This window comes from Hylaeus anthracinus, unplaced genomic scaffold (assembly GCF_026225885.1).
Source record: "Hylaeus anthracinus isolate JK02 unplaced genomic scaffold, UHH_iyHylAnth1.0_haploid 3, whole genome shotgun sequence".
NCBI lineage: Eukaryota > Metazoa > Arthropoda > Insecta > Hymenoptera > Colletidae > Hylaeus > Hylaeus anthracinus.
The window spans coordinates 5,406,830-5,413,575 of record NW_026535284.1 but is presented as its reverse complement, the minus strand read 5'-3'; the positions used below and the strand labels follow the sequence as shown (position 1 = coordinate 5,413,575).

Genomic DNA, 6,746 nt, shown 5'->3' with positions numbered 1-6,746 from the left:
ACGCAAGAATATAGAAATGATTGAAAGTAACCTTCATGTTATAATATGTGCACTGGGAATCTTTGTGCATTTATAGAAAATTTTAATGTAAAAGAAACTACAAAATGCAAACAATATGGAAGAATGTAAAAAAAGATTGAAAGTAAAGTTCATATTATAATATTTGCAGAATAAAATGAATTCCTATTTAGGTTCAATTTTCATAGCCACATTCGCGAAGATTTTATTTTGCATAAAGATCCGCAGTCTATTTATGATCTTAGATTGTTTGCTTTTAGCCATCTATCTTTATAACACGTTCAAATAACAAATTTCTAACAAAATAACACGAGCTCTTAAAAGCTCCCTTTACGTATCGAGCGAGTTTAAAAACGTTAAGCGTTGAAGATTGATCTAATTCTTCGACCGTGTTAGAGTGAAACCATGTTCCTGGATATCCTCGATTTTCTACAATTCTCGAACCGTATTGAACCACGGTACAAGGGGGTTGTCTGTGCGAATATTTATCTGGTTTTTGGAAAATTGTAGCGCTGTGGTAGGCGCGTGCAGAGAATATTATGCGGGGGATGTCGTAAAGGATCCTGACGGGAAGGAGGATCCGAGGGGAACGGCGGTGGTTGCGTCCGTATCGCCCCCACCAGGCGCGTCGCGACGTCCAGGGACGCCGTCGACGTCGAGACGCTGTGTGTGAATTCACCTTCAACGTCGCCGCCGTCTCAGTTACCAACAGATCGCGCGACCGTTCACATCGGGCTCTTTGTGAAGTGAGTCAGGCCGAGGGGGACGGAGAAGAAGACGAATCTTATGCGAGAAAGGGAAACAGTAAACCGCCATACATGCACGAGGGGGAGAGGAGAAGGATAGAAGCACCGCCTGGCGAAGGGAGAAAGCGCGCTAATCGAGAGTGAGAGAGAGAGAGAGAGAGGGTGGTAGAAAGGGTGAGAGTCGTCGCGTACGTATGAGAAAGAAAAGAAGGACGGAAGACTAATGGAAAGAAGGGAAAAAGTGAGAAGGAGAGGAAGAAAAGGATAGAAGGGAGAAGCGCGTTGAACGAGGGAAAGATCCTGTGCGAGCAAGGGAGAGAATTGCTGTGTATGCATGAGAAGGAGAAGGAGGGAAGAATAGAAAGCATAAGTGGAAGGAAGGGAAAGACCGCGTCAAGTCGGAAAGTGGGAAAGAGAATCCCATGCGAGAAAGGGAGCGAGGTGGCCGCCGCGCACCCATGAGGACGAGAGGGAGAAGGACAGAAGCGCGTTGAGCTAGAAAGAGAAAGAGTTGGCGCGTTAAGTGAGTGCAAGGAGGAAGGAGCGTGCGCGTTAAGCGGGAGCGCGAGGGAGAGGAAGCAAGCCCATCGAGTGGGAGCGCGAGAGAGAGGGAAAGTAACAAAGAAAGGCTCCCTTGCCGAGGGTCGATTCCGATCGACGAACCGTCGGTCCCCCTTCGTTAGTCTTCGGTGTGCCTCGTGCGGCACGAGCGTGCACGACACGATCAGTCACGTAGCAGCGGCCGAGCCGTACGGAACAAAGAAGGGAAGGAAGAGAGTGCAGAGAGAACAAAAGGAAGCGTGCGTCTACGAGCCGGTTGAGAAGAAAGGAAGCGTCCCTGTAGAGGAATATTTCATTCGCATAAGTTCGTACTTGTGGAAATCGGGGAGGGGAGAACTTCCCGTTTCCCAACTGGAATCTACTCGATTTGTACATAGTGTCCGTTAAAATTTTGTGCAGTGTGAAAGGGCACGTTGCACCGTAGTTGCTTTTTGGGATCCAGAGGTGTGCGTGAGTGTGTGTGTGTGCTATCCGAGGTGCTTCAGTGCCGCGAAGAGAAGATTCCAAGTTTCCGTGAGGACCTGAGGAGGATTTTTCGGTGCGTGCGCGCGCGACGCGCCGGTAACCTAACCTAACTGCGAGGAATGAACGCGCAACGATAATTGTACGCGTTGGAAAAGCCATCTTTACGTGCGTGTTGCTTTCGAAGTGCTAGTGAACATCCAGAGTACAGTAAAGTCGAGACAAGGACATAAAGGTGACTGGACGTGACAATTTCCGATACCGTGGCTGGCGTACGAAGCCTTTTTGTGACATGTGCCACAGGAACAACGTTTGAAAACCAGAAGATTACTTTAACCAGCCAGTGCTCTCCCGTTCGACTACCTAAGGATTATCCTCGTGTTTACGGTGAGTCTAGATATATTCGTTCTGTTTGATGCAAATGGATTTTACGCGGACTCCGTGATTTTATGGAAAAGGCGGCAAATGTGTTGCTTGCGAACACTGTTTAGCGAACAATGGGTTGGTAATCCTGTTAGCGTGTACTTCGACGCTTAGGGGACGATTTCGCTGTTTTTTTCTTTCGGTAATCAGCCCTTTATAGGCTGGTATTTTGAACCAATTTGGATATGGGTATATACGTCTATTCATATACATTAGGGTGGTCCTTGTGTTAATGATTTTTGAAATCTATATTTGTTATACACCCGTTAAATACTTTGCAAGGACATAAGAAAATATTCCTGCAACTCTTTTCTTTTCTTTAACTCTGGGAAAAATTGATGAAACGATTTGAAATTTGCCCAAGTTGTTACTTATAATTAGACTGAGGATCTTTATCCAAAATAAAATCTTCGCGAACGTGCCCATAAAAATTGAACCTAAATAGGAATTTATTTTATTGTGCACATATTATAACATAAAGTTTACTTTCAATCGTTTGTATATTCTTGCATATTGTTTGCATTTTGTAGCTTCTTGTACATTCAAATTCTCTATAAATGCACAAAAATCCGCAGAGCAAATATTATAACACGAACTTTACTTTCAATTTTTTTTATATTTTTGCATATTTTTTCCATTTTGTAGTTTCTTGCACATTCAAATATTCTATAAATGCATACAGATCCGCAGTCTACTTGTAATAATAGGAAGAAGCTCTACAAATTTCAAATTTTTACCAATAATTATTTTCTTACGTATCAGCTCAGTGAATACGAAGCTATTTTCTCTACTTAAAATATTTTTGTAACACTATCTCAAATGATTTAAGCATAAATTGTTTTTGAAAGAAGAATTTCGATATACAACATTTTTTGATTACCTAAAACAGAATTTTTGTTAATGGAACTTTAATAAAAAATAGAAAAAATAAGTTCATATTTACTAGGCTGATATATAAGGAAATAATTAAAACAAAAATTTGAAATTCTCAGGCCCTGTTCCTATTACAGAAGATATAAGAAATGTAACCGATTGAAGACAAGCCATGTATCTTCAATTAAAATTTTTCGAAAGTTTTGGGCACGTGTTAATGTTAAAATTAAGAGCTCATATTTTATAGGAATATTTTTATATTTATTTTCAATTTATTTAGGTGGCGTGTGACATAAATTTCGGAAATCATTGAAATAATAATCTCGCGAATAATAAATGATCACTGTAATACATGTTGAATGCGAAGAGGAATTATATGTATGTATAGATTACTTTGTCACGTCGTAATTTACTTTCAATATAAGATTACCCGTTACATTCTAGATTAAGAATTTAGTATTCTTCTCACGGTAATGTACAGACATACGGTAACTTACAATATTTCGATTAGGTTTTGTAAGAAATCTAGATCGTAATTGTACCTTGCAATAACAATTACGGCATTCATCAAGGGTTCGTAACGCGTAAAAAATTTATTTTCGAATATGCACGCGTGGAAACGTTTACGTGGCTTATTCGAAGCCGAAATACAAGTACACAGTGACCTCTCGCGATCTTATATCGAGCGGATCTCGACGAAAATGTACCGAAACCAGAAAACCTAGCCCGCAGAATGTTACAAGATCCCGATGTATACATATTGTTCACGTTTACGTTGCTCCAACTGGAATGAAATATAAGACGGCGAGGGTTTGGAACATTCCAGAAGAGTCTACAGCGTTGTACTATTGGTTAGAGAAAATCGTAACTCGTAGGGTACGCGGTAGGAGCTGTTTATTGTTTTTCTTGCGTTTCATGCGTCAATAACAAAAGTTTCATGTGCTTTTTTCTTTCTTTTTCCAAACAGTACGGTAGTAACTGAGAATGAAGGTTTTAGAGAATAATATTATTTAGAATTGTTCGTGACGCGTTTTCACATTTCACTGATTTTTCTTAAATAATATTTTCAACGTTGCTTTATAATTGAAGATTTTTTGAAGCAGGTTTAATTATATTTATATGCGTACAGAAAATTAAGTAATCTTTCTACGCTCTTCATATACAAAAATCATTGAATATTAATCGTTTGAATAGTATAAAGAATAATTAAATAATCTTTGTGTAACCATCATCCATCGGTTCATATCTTCGTGTTTATGCTATTACTAGCCAGCGTTTTTCTCGTAAATGGTACATATGACAAAGAAACGAAAGAGGAAAAAATTTATACTGTTTTTTGTGTGCAATGTAACCAGGTGGATAAATTTTTCGTATTTATACTCTTTTCTGAGAAATGAAGGTGACCTTCAGTTTTTTTAAATGGAATGGTATATTTTTTATACAAAAATATGGTAGAGCATCGAATTCTAAGTAAAAAAGTATTGACCTTTATTAGCCCTAAACCTCATAGGTAACGAGTAATTTCACTTTATTACTTGAAAATTTTCTTATCGTAATATCAAGATGGAGATTCAATCTTATCACAGATTTCCGCAGGACAGCGATGTGTACAGGCATGGAGCTCCCGATGAAATGCTAGGCGACAGGGATGGTGTTTTTCTCTACGAAGAATTCGTACTACAATTGTTTGAATCTCAATCTTCATATTACGTTAAGAAAATTTTCAAGTAATAATACTTAAGTCAATACTTTTTTATTTAGAATTCGATACTCTACCATATTTTTGTATAAAAAATATACTATTCCATTTAAAAAACTGAAGGTCACCTTCATTTCTCAGAAAAGAGTACAAATATGAAAAATTTATCTACCTGGTTACATTGCATATACAAAACAGTATCACTTTTTCCTCTTTCAGTTTTTTGTCATAGGTACCATTTAGGAGAAAAACGCTGGCTAGTAATAGCCTGAACACCCTGTATATTAAAATTTCAATACCCATGAAATGTTGCTTATTGTTATTATCCTCTTACAATTATAATTATTAAGTACACTTGTAATCTATTAGAAAAACAATAATAAGCAAAATTTGTTGGCTGATGAACTTGGAACAATATTGTTATATTTTACTGGCCATCAGGTTGAGACTCGGGTTATCTCTATTTATGTAGATTTATGTAGGCTTGTTTGAAAAATGTAGAATAACTGGAATGTTTATACGTTCGCGTTTGTTCTGTCGCAAAGAGTAAATTAATTAGACGCCGTTGAAGTGATTGAGGAATATGCGACGTTACCAGCTGTCGGTGACGGGAGATAATTACTCAAAAGCGTGGTTATTAGTGGTACTCTTTGATACGGTAATGTGATATTTAGCACAATTTTGCTGCTCAGTCAACCTACATGAAAAACTTGTAAATTGATAGTTAAGGCAGGGTTCTGGTTTGTCATTTTCAGGAACATTTGTTTTTAGAAACTAATTATCACGCGATATTAAAATTTGCCGACGTAATTTGTTAAAGTTTAAATGAATATGAATAAATGGACTTGCACTACTTAAAAAGAAAAGACGGCTCGATTGATACTATGGTAATTTATGAATCGATCGTAGATAAACAATTTTTCATTTAAAATCTAAAATTTGAGGCTAAATAAAGAAATCTAATATTTGAAAATTTTTATTTGTATTTATGGTCGTGCAATAGCGTTTTCTTCAAAATGATAAACAATTTTTCATCGTGAATATAAAATTTTAGAATAAACAAAGAAATTTAAAAACTGTTTGAAAATGTTAAATTGCATTCATTATCGTGTAATAGCGTTATCCTAAAAAAAAACTACGATTAAAAAAAAAAAGTTAAACTGCCACAAATCGTTAGAAACATCATTTTAAGATCTCCGAGTTTGGAAAAGTGTGGTTATTGGAATTTTCGAATTTTGGTTCATTTTCGTCGAGTCTCACCAGACATAGGACCACAACAGGTTAACACTGACGGCACTTACGCGTTCACTTGCAGTCTTCGGCCTCGAGCTAAAACTTAACCATATCCAGAGATGATTGCACTAACAAGAAGGAGCTCAGAAGTGGAGACGTGCTTTTTTAATGAGTCATATCTCAAATAGTAGCTCTCAGCGAGCTGTTTAAGTCCTCCCGCTTTTATGTCTTTGAGAATGTAAATCAAGTATGTTTCTCAGCCACCGTTGAATATCAAAAGTGTGCGTCAGAAAAATATTTGTTTACGCATTCGCTGCGACAGAAATGTTCATTTATTCCAAATCAAATTTTACTTTATAAAAGTTCTTCGTTTGAAATTAAATCGACCGAACTATACTTCAAAGCATACTAATGACGAAAATTAAACGATTCTGATGATTGAAAATAGGGTTCATCGCACAAAACTTGATCCGTGCTTGTAAATTGAATGTTATTACTTTATTTCGTTAATATAAATTGCTTTCCTCTTGTGAAGGGTTAATGTTTGCACCGGAAACACCAGATATCTCAATGATTTCAATGCGAAATAAATTGAAAAAATTAACAAGTGTGCTTTAAAACATAGCTAAAACATTCCCATAGTTAAACAAAATATTTCAAATTTTTCTCAGTAAAAAAGAAAACAAAGAATACTTAATATTTGTCCTCCTAATGTGTCAAATACCTCAACG

At 37.0% G+C, this 6,746-nt stretch overlaps 1 protein-coding gene across 4 annotated transcripts in view; it reads left to right on the top strand.

Annotated features, from left to right (window-relative positions):
* LOC128893656 (brain tumor protein-like) overlaps positions 1-6,746 on the top strand; it is a 136,464-nt gene that overhangs the window by 57,196 nt on the left and 72,522 nt on the right. For 2 of the 4 annotated variants that reach the window (XR_008461392.1, XM_054154784.1), the window contains exon 1: positions 104-2,174. The exons of 1 other annotated variant lie outside the window; for it this stretch is intronic. The gene's annotated coding sequence lies outside the window, so the exon portion shown is untranslated. Of the gene's footprint in view, positions 1-103; positions 2,175-6,746 lie in introns of those variants that run through there. One more of the 4 variants, XM_054154785.1, reaches the window with a different exon arrangement.